Source organism: Nicotiana tabacum, chromosome 6 (genome assembly GCF_000715075.1).
Source record: "Nicotiana tabacum cultivar K326 chromosome 6, ASM71507v2, whole genome shotgun sequence".
NCBI classification, from domain to species: Eukaryota; Viridiplantae; Streptophyta; class Magnoliopsida; order Solanales; family Solanaceae; genus Nicotiana; species Nicotiana tabacum.
Genome location: NC_134085.1, coordinates 9,515,860 through 9,525,629, shown reverse-complemented (window position 1 = coordinate 9,525,629; position 9,770 = coordinate 9,515,860). Strand labels below are relative to the sequence as shown.

The window sequence follows — 9,770 nt, the reverse complement described above, 5'->3', positions numbered from 1 at the left end:
CCAATGAGGCACGGGTGGTTCTGTTCGTTGGGTCAGGTAAATTGCAGTGAATAAGAGAAAATGACTTGCGATGATGGCTCTAATGTGTTAAAGATTCTACAGGGAATAATCGGGTATTTCATAGTTGTATGGGTGATTAGAAACTGTGTTTTCATTGGACGAGGTCCAGATTTGTGGTATTTCTATGTTAATTGTGGGATTCTAAATATCCGTGTCGGGAAAGTAAAGGTAGCAGATTTGGATTCGCAAACAGTTGTTCAGAGTAAAGTATTCTGGAATGTGGTATTTCTGGGAATAATTGAGGGAGTATTCAGCGACTTATGGGTCTTAGACAGTGTGGTTTTATGCTTAGGTCTCATATGGTAAGCCTGGGTCACGGAATTGCGGTGCTACAGCAAGAGGAAATATCAAGTTGAAGATGAATTAGAAGAAATTTAGATAGTTGGAGTAGCTTGATAGTAGATCGAATCGGCATGGTAAAGATGTGATTAATTCTTTATATGTGTTCGGGGTAATGAGTTCGTACCAGTATTTTGCAGCAATGCTCTTGGGTTTCAACGACTTGCTTAGCTTGGTCTAGTTAGAATGATTCAGTCCTGGCAGTTTAGTTGGTGCAAACGGGACTGGAAGAGTTCTTGTTGGGTTTTACCATGGTTTGGAGATGTATATTTTCTATGGGCATGCGGAGCATGGGATGTATAGTGGTTTTTGTTCTAGATGGGACCAATGGAAAACTCTTGACTAGTTGAGTGCATAGATGTCTGTGGCTCGGAAGGGAGGTAAGGTTTTCATGTATCCTCAGATGGTATGTTATATGCGGTATGTTGTGGAGGCCCAAAACTTGCGTGTGTTAGGTTACAGTTCAGTTCAGAAAGGAAGTTCATAAAACACTTAGGCAGTGGGTAGCCTCAGATAATCAAAGAAAATGGTACTGCTATTTGAAAGTGATTTGATGAGAGTATATGTTTTAGAAAAAGGGCAATGTGATTAAATAGGTGGCACTTCGGTGGTATTGCAGTACTTTCATGTTAGATCGGCTGGTGATATTCGGGTTGGCTTGGTGGCACAGGGAAATTTTAGAGTGTCTATCGTGGAATTATTAGGTATTAAGGTGTGGTATGCTTTCGGACGGCGAAATTGGGATCAGGTATGGTGATTCGTGTGCTATATGGAGTTGGAGACTAGGAGTTCTCATGTTCAGGCCATGTTGTGGTTGTGGATCGTGTGTATCTGCACCGTTTAGAAGCTATCGGGATTTGGAGGCTCGAGTGGATCTTTACTTACTGGTATGTTAGATTTTGGATGTGATGTTGGAATTCAAACTGGTTGTCTTAGTGTTGGGTGATTCTGAACCTATTGCTCTATGGGTTATGCCGGAAATGCCATGGGTTGAGTGGCGAGGTGTGTGGATTATGTTCTAGCAGAGTGGCTTATATTTCAAAGACCCAGCGGACGGCTGGGAAGGATTGTTGTTATTAATTGGGCCTTCGTGATGATTGTTAGTGCAGAGGGTGCTATCATGGATTCAGTTCTGGTGTTGAGGGACTTTTCGGATGCATTTCTGTGGCCGGGCATGTCGCCAGGCAAGGTTGTTAGTTTTGGTATTGATTTGGTACTGGGCACCGTATCGTATGACTCTGGCAGAAGTTATGGTAGTGAAAGGAGCAGCTTCAGGCTTCCTTGGTAAGGAGTTCGTTGGCATGCTAATGTGGATGCGTGTTCTAGTTTGAGTCGGCTCGGTTGGCTCCGAATTGTATTGTCGATGGATAGGTTGACTTGACCGTTATTGAGCTTATTAGTGATCGGGTGGTCTATGAGTTGCCTTCTATGTTGCGAGATGTTATAAATTATTGGATATGGGCACATATGGTGCGGTTCTATTGGGGTTCATAGTGGAAGTCGAGCGGAAAGAGTAATTGGGTGTTAATTAGTGAATGTCGTACCAGTTACGTCCTATCGGGTTTGTGTAGTATATGTTATTTGTTTCACCGTGGGTGTAATGGATTGCTTTGGTTCCAGACAACAAATTGTGCGTGGCTGTCGATTTTGAGCATATTGACTTAAGATGTTTCATCTGTAACAATGTTTAGATAGGATCGCGTATTGTAGCGAGGCCACGTGGTGATATGACCTTTCGGGGTAGATTCAGGTGTTCTATTTCTATGATGTGAGATGGGGTCTCAGCCTTGTGTTGTGATGGTACTGATGAGCTTAAGGTACAGCTCTTTTGTTTGAGTCATATTTCATGATTTGAGTATGTTCAGACTGTCTCTTATTGGTGCACGTATGATAATAGTGGTGGCTTAGGCCTCTATTGATGTGTCCTGTCACCCGAGTGGTTATGTTGGATTAGATGAGATCAATGGGATCTTTAATGAATATGAGCGGATTCGATTTTAGCATGTTGGAAGGTAAATAGTGAGGTTCGACTTGAAGACTGCTATGGTAATTGTCAGAGATGAAGTGGCTTCATGAATGGTTGATCTGAGAAATGGTTACGGTTTATTGCGTGTTTCATTGATCGTTTGAAGTATTGAAAGGTGTTGGAATGAGACTATAGCTGATAAGAGGTTTTCTATCGGTATTCGGGTATTGTAGGCAATCACTGTGAATAGAAGTTATCGTTTCGAGTGTTTGGGTTATGTGGGTTATGTAGTATATCATATGATTGAGGGTTATTACAGCTGGTTCGGGCCTATTCTGAGTATAGATGTGAGGATCGGATCTTGTGTATGATTTCGGAAAGTGCAATGTGGTTCTATGGTTTATGGACTAGATGGATTGTGAAATTTCAGCTATGTTGTGTTATCGGACCTATGCGAAATAGGGTGATGTGGGATCACCCCTGGGTATATTCTTGGTAAGGTTATTCAGCTATTGGTTGGCTTCTAGAATAACTCCTAGTACGTTCGAGGACGAATGTGTGTTTAAGTGGGGGAGGATGTAATGACCCGACCGGTCGTTTTGAGCTTTTGCACTTTGATCGCCAGTTCTCGGGCATGGCTTGCCCCTTGTTATGCATTATGATTGATGTGGATCACTGGTTTTGGTTTTCAGGAAAAAAATCGGAATGAATTTGAAAGAATAGTCTAAGTTGGAAGCTTTGAATTTGAAGTGTTTGACCAAGAGTTGACTTGTGTGTATACGAGCTCGGATCGGAGTTTGTATGATTTGGTTAGCTTTGCCAGATGATTTATGACTTAGGAGCACGATCGGAATTGATTTTGCAGGTCCAGTGTGGAATTTGGCTTGAATTGGCGAAACTAGTATTTTGGCGATTTCCGGTTGATATTTGAGATTTTGATCCGAGGGTCGGAATGGAATTCCGAGAGTTGTTATAGTTTCTCATGTGATTTGAGACGTGTGTCCAAAATTTCGTGTCATTCGGAGGTGATTTGGTTGGGTTTTTTATCGAAAGAGCATTTCGGAAGTTTTTGGAAACTTACGCTTGAATTCAATGAATTTTGAGTAATTTGATGTTGTTTGGGGTGTTGTAATGATTGGAACAAGTTTGAATAGCGTGTTGGGATGTATTGTTGTTTTTGGTTGAGGTCCCGGGGGCCTCAGGGTGATTTCGGATAGCCATCGGGAGTAATTTTGGACTTGTGGGATTTTTGGTGTTGCTGGTATCTGGTATTTTCGCAGATGCGGAAAAGGGGCCGCAAGTGCAGATTTGGCCATTTGGAGGAAGTTCGCAGAAGCGGACTTATTTCCCGCAGATACGGTGTCCGCAGGAGCGGAATTTGACTGCAAAAGCGGTCATGAGGAATTTTGAAGAATCCGTAGAAGCGGAGGAATTTGCCGCATAAGCGGTAACCGCAGATGCGGTACCTAGGTCGCAGAAGCGAAAAAATGTCTGGACAGAAGTGTTTTTAAAGTTTCATTGTGTTCCGCGAGCTAAGGTATTTCTCCACCATTTTTTAACATCCTTGGGAGATTTTGGGCGGAACTGAAGAGGGATTCGACTGAGATTGATTGGAGGTAAGATTTTTGAACTTAAAACACGATTATATTGTGGAATTGGTCTAGATATTCATGGAAATTTAGCTAAGATGAATGAACTAGTGCTTGGGATTTTGAGATTTTAAATTGAGGATTTAGCTAGCATATGGTGACGTATTCGTTGTGGTTTTGGTTAGATTCGACGCGCGTGGAGGCTGATTTGAAGGGCAAAGGCATCACGAGCTAGAATTTTCGCCGGTTCGAGGTGAGTAATGATTGTAAATGATATCATGAGGGTTTGAAACCCAGGATTTGCACATCGTAACTCTATATTGAGGCGAGACACGCGCTCTATGACGAGTGCGGGGTCGTTTGCTATTGGGGATTGTGACGTTGTCCGTCCCGAGTGATGTTTTTACCGTATTTTCGATTACAACTTATTTGAGATGATCCTTACTTGGATTTAATTGTTATATTTGGGCTTCGTGCCAATCATTTGAATCCTTCAGGGATTGTTACCATCTGTTTCCACATTATTTGACATAATATCTGATATCAGTCCAAAGTTTTAAATATTATTTCTTAAACTCAGCCATTCTTTCTAAGATTTTAAAACTTAAACAATACTTCATTGACGTTTTGAACTGAGAACTATTATTTTAATATTGCCCGAGAAACTTATGTGAATTTCTGGACTGAGCATGGACCGAGTTGCGCGCCGCAACAGTATTATATTGATATTGAGGTAGAGAGCCTGGTTGATGCCACGAGATGGCTTGATATTACGCTTGGGCTGTAGGAGCCCCTCCGGAGTCTGTACACACCCCCAGTTAGCATCGTCGACGTTAAATTGATCGGGCTGCACGCCGCTGCGTGGGACGGGCTTCATGCCGCAACGGTATTAGTACTGTTTTATGTGTTTACTTATCTCATTTGTCTGTCATTATCTGTTGTTTGTGCTATTCCTTGAAATCTTTACCTACTATTCTGGTACTATCTGATCACTGAGTGTTGGGCCCGATGGGCGGATTTCTGTGCTTATCTGCACTATTGCTACTGCATTCATTTGCGTAACTGTTGAAAAAGGCATTTTCAAAAGAGTCATTAAACTGAGCTAAAACGTTTCTCTAAAGATTTCATAGCTTCACTGCTTTTCTCAAAAAGGGTTTTTCTCTGCTTCTATACAGCATGATGATCTGTTATATGTGATTTCTTACTGCTCAGTTATTATTTACCTTTATTACTCACTGAGTTGGAGTACTCACTTTACTCCCTGCACCTCGTGTGCAGATGCAAGTATTTGTTCACCGGTAGCGGGTTTTGAGCTGATTGGAGATTTTGATATCGTAGCTGAGCAAGGTGACCGCCAACGTTCGCGGCACTGGACTTCTTCCTTTGATTCTAAATTTTATTTTGTATATTACTGGCCTTGTAGTTGTATTTAGACTTTTCTAGATGCTCGTGAGTTGTGACACCCCGATTTGGGTTGTGTTTGAGTTTTACTTCCGCTAAGTAATATCATTGAACCATCTTTAAATATTGTATAATCATATTTATTTAATTTCGAAAAGGCAAATTGGGTTGGTTGGCTGGCCTTGTCTTCACGAGAGGCGCCATCACGATCGGAGCGGGGTTTGGGTCGTGACAAATTCTCACGAAGCAAAATTGATATATAATAACCAATGAATAAAATGGTAGAAAGAGAGTAATATTTAGTAAACTATTATTCCAAGTTCGTAATCTTGCTTGCCTCAGTTTTAATTCTCACGGAGTAATTGTTGTTGGTAAGATTATTGATTTTTTAGTAAACACGAAGTTTTTACTACCTCTTAGTACAATTCAAGGAAGAAAAATATTTTGGTCTAATCGTCACTAGTTTTAGCTCAATTAATCACATAACCTCATGGAGTGTTGTTAATTGACTACTTCTTAGTGAGCTAAATATAATTTTATTAGCAATAAGCAATTATTCCTCAGATAAATACATGAACAAATTAAGAATTTATTATAATATATTATCAAGTGAATTCAACAATTTCTAACTCTTTTAATTTATAAATTTCCTGAAAGTTCTTGGTTTTTATTTAGGTAATTAACAAGCTTTAAACCTCACTCACTTTTCATCAAATTGATTCTCTCAAATAGTAGTTGAAATATTAAAAGTCTGTAGCATAGGTGTTCCAATCTCTGTGGGACGATATCATAAATTATACTAGAATTTGACAAAGCACGAGCAGGAAAATCCTATACACATTGGCCTCGTCAATTTTTTGACGTCGTTGCCGGGGATTGGCGTACATCTACTTCAGATTAAATATTTTGTTACTGATTTGAGACCTTATTATTGTTATTTATTTGTTACTATTATCACTAATTACTAAGCAGTACTATAACTACTACTGTAATATTAATATAATCATTTTCTTTTGTAACAACACTTTAAAAAGAAAAAAATTTATATTCGTACTTCTTCCTATTATTGCTATCACTAGCTTTCCTTCATTATATTTAGTGTAATTATTATTAGTACTATCACCTCTTGTATCATATTTTCTCATTGCCAGTACTTTGACGTACTTTTATTCTTATTTTTCAATATAGTTTGTTGTTACATATTATTATTTTCTTATCATTGTTTATTTATAATTATTTTTCTGTAATATTATATTATTATTGTTAGTATTAGTACTTCTACAATGTTATTCTTACTGATCACTCTTATTTACTAGTACAACTTTTGTTTATAATTAATAATACTATACTATTTCAATTCATTGGTAGTATTACTACTGATGCTTACTTGTTAGTTTCATTGTTTTATATTTTTATTTTATTTTACTAGAGTAATTACTAGTAATATTATCAATAATATTGTGGTATTTATTTTTCTTCACTAACTATTTATATTGGAAATTTACTTTAGTTTAGGTATTAATTACTAGTACTATACTAGAAATTAATGTTAATTGTTTTTTACTTTCAAAATTTTAAGTAGTTTATGACCCGCTCTTCTATAAAAGAATTGGCTAATTACGATCCTGAAATTGAAAGATATCTTCGATTGCGCAGGAAAAAACAAACATCGTCTTCTCAAGGAGCAACTTATGAAGAAATGAAAACCAGGAAGTAGAGGACATTAATCCACTTGGGATCCCACCACCAGTCAATGTAGAGGAGAAATTTGATGAAGTGGTACCAAGGCCAGCAAACAGAATCCTTAAGGAGCATGCTAGACCTTGTGAGCACGTGATTTTTGCCCTATATGAATTACACTCATAATTTCAAAACAAAATATTGCCTTTTATTATTTACAATTTTGTGGATTTTTGTGGCATTTTATGTTAATTACTTGCATTTTATCCGTGCATGTTAATTCATATAAAAATACAAAAATTATGCATTGCATTTGGGGTTTAATTTTACTTATTTTTGGAATTAATTAGCAATTAGGAGTTTTACAAAAATACAAAAATCACAAAAATAGTTGCCTATCCAGTTGTAGGTATCTCCAGTTCCCTTTTTGTTTTTCCTGCATTTTTCTTTTTCTGTTAAGTTCAAATTCACTCTCATTTCTCCTCTGTCCCCTCTCTTGTCTTTTGTTTTTACCATTTCAAACGTGTCATTAAGATCGAGTCATGTTAATATAACGGTTAGTATTAATTTAGGATTGCCATTTTCTAGTTTTTTAACATGTGTTCAGTTCAGATTAGCGGTAGCCTCTGTTAATTTTAAGATTCAGATTGTTTGAACTTTGCATTCTTGATTTGAGTTTCGTTGTATTATAATGGGTTTTAAATTAATATTGTGATGTTTTAGTTGGGTTGGTTCATCAGGTTTTGTGGTTATTGTGATTGCTTGTTTGGGTCTTTGTTTAAAAGAGTTTGGGCCAGAGTGCTTTCTTAGTAGAACTAAGCCCATTTAGGGATTCAATTCAGAGTTTATGACCCAGTTAGCTTGGCCAGTTGGCCCGGGTGGGTTCAGGGTAAATAAAAGTAGCTACAAGGGTGATTTGGGTAGTTTAAGTGCGGAGAATCTTTTCTCAACTGAAAGAAGAAGCTTCTAGCAGGGATTACTAGCCAATTTCAGGATTTTAAGTGGATAAACTTGGGCAACAAGTCAGTAGTTAAGGGGTTAAGTAGCAAATTGGAAAATTGAAAAAGGTCTAAAAGTGACAAACTTAACCTATTTTCAGCTGCCCTAGTAGCTGCCTATAAAGGGATAGCTAAGAGAAGTTCATTTCAGATTTTTGGGTAGCTAAAAACCCAAAAAATAACAAATTAGCTGAAAATATCCAAAAACACTGTTCCATTAAAATTTTCTGAAACTCTTGAAGATTTTTGATTTCTGAAACAATCCTTAGATAATCGAAGGTTTGAAATGGCTTAAACTGGTTGGTTTCAGGTGTTTGGGTTCGAGTTTTTGGTTGCATTTGATTACTGGACATTATTGGATCCTTCTGCTGGTTGGAGTTTGGTTCAAAACTGATTTTCCTTCAGTTATTTCTAGGTTGTGTTGTTCAGCTGCTAACCTTTTGCTGTTTATTTCATTTCCAGGTACATTTTACACTCCACCTCATGTGTAAACTGATTTGATGAATGAAGATGGATATTCTGCAATTTCAATATGTTTTCAGCCTTCTACTACGAATTTAACCTTGTTACTATTTCATTTATGGGTTCTACAACTTACATCATTGCTCTTTTATAATTAATTTTAATCTGAGTAAATGTTCTGCGAACTATCTCTTTCTGTTCTGTTTTTTTTCTTCTGATTAGCTCACTTGTGCCCTTTGTTTTGGTATATCAGTCAATGATATAACATGAACACTGAAGGCTCATTTTAAGGCTGCAAGTAGGTCTTTCGTTTTCCATTTGTTGATCTTAATTATTATTGACTTATCTTTTATGAGTTTTATGAGAATCATGCTTATCCAATTAGCTTAGTATTGGGTGTTTATTTGTTCTCTGATCTCTCAAACTAACACTGAAGGCTCATTTTAAGGCTGCAAGCAGGTCTTTCGTTTTTCATTTGTTGATCTTAATTATTATTGACTTATCTTTCATGAGTTTTATGAGAATCATGCTTATCCAATTAGCTTAGTATTGGGTGTTTGTTTGTTCTCTGATCTCTCAAAGTTTGAAGTAGTTTGGAATTTGCCAATTAACAAATCAAGTCTGTTGGTTTTAAATGTACTTGAATCTTACCATATTTTGATACCAGTTGTGTGAACCTTGGGATTTTGTAATTAGTGAATAGTTTGTGCAACAGATGGTGTTATTGCACCTAGTATTGCCTTAGAATCCATGTTAGACTTAAAAGTCTGCTTTGCATTTGAATTAGAGATTAGCTATGTTTACTCGATTCCAGATTTCTTTACGTGATGCATTTGGCTTCAAATGAATTCGTTGTTTTATGTTTTGGGCTATCTTTTGGCCCAATTGTAATGGCACTGTCCGCAATCATCAGACTACCAAGTTGGGCTTCATTTGGGAGCCCAGTTATTTCACATGTGAGCCTACGGCAAATGGGCAGTCAGCCATGGGATTTTGATCAGCCCAACCAGTCCACAATCTAATATGGGTGGTTCGTTATCAATTTAATGTTTTATTAAAATTACTGATTTAGTTTTGGCACAACATAAGTAGGAATTCCCTTGCGTTCTTTAAACTAATTAGTCTTGTTCTGTCAATTAAACTCGTTTAAATCAATGGGGGGAGGGAAGCCATATTAGATAACAAATAGTTTATGGAACTCCGAGCTTTAGTTTAAATAGCCTTTAAAATAGAATTGAGGTGCGCCGCGCAAAATAAAATGACAAATTGCGTGGC

General features: G+C 37.5%; 1 long non-coding RNA gene across 1 annotated transcript; it reads left to right on the top strand.

Annotated features, from left to right (window-relative positions):
* The first annotated feature begins 8,182 nt into the window (after nucleotides 1-8,182).
* Nucleotides 8,183-8,860, top strand: LOC142181573 (uncharacterized). Its single transcript, XR_012710226.1, has 2 exons — nucleotides 8,183-8,404; nucleotides 8,496-8,860. It is a non-coding gene; the product is annotated as an uncharacterized LOC142181573 (long non-coding RNA).
* Nucleotides 8,861-9,770: the final 910 nt, after the last annotated feature.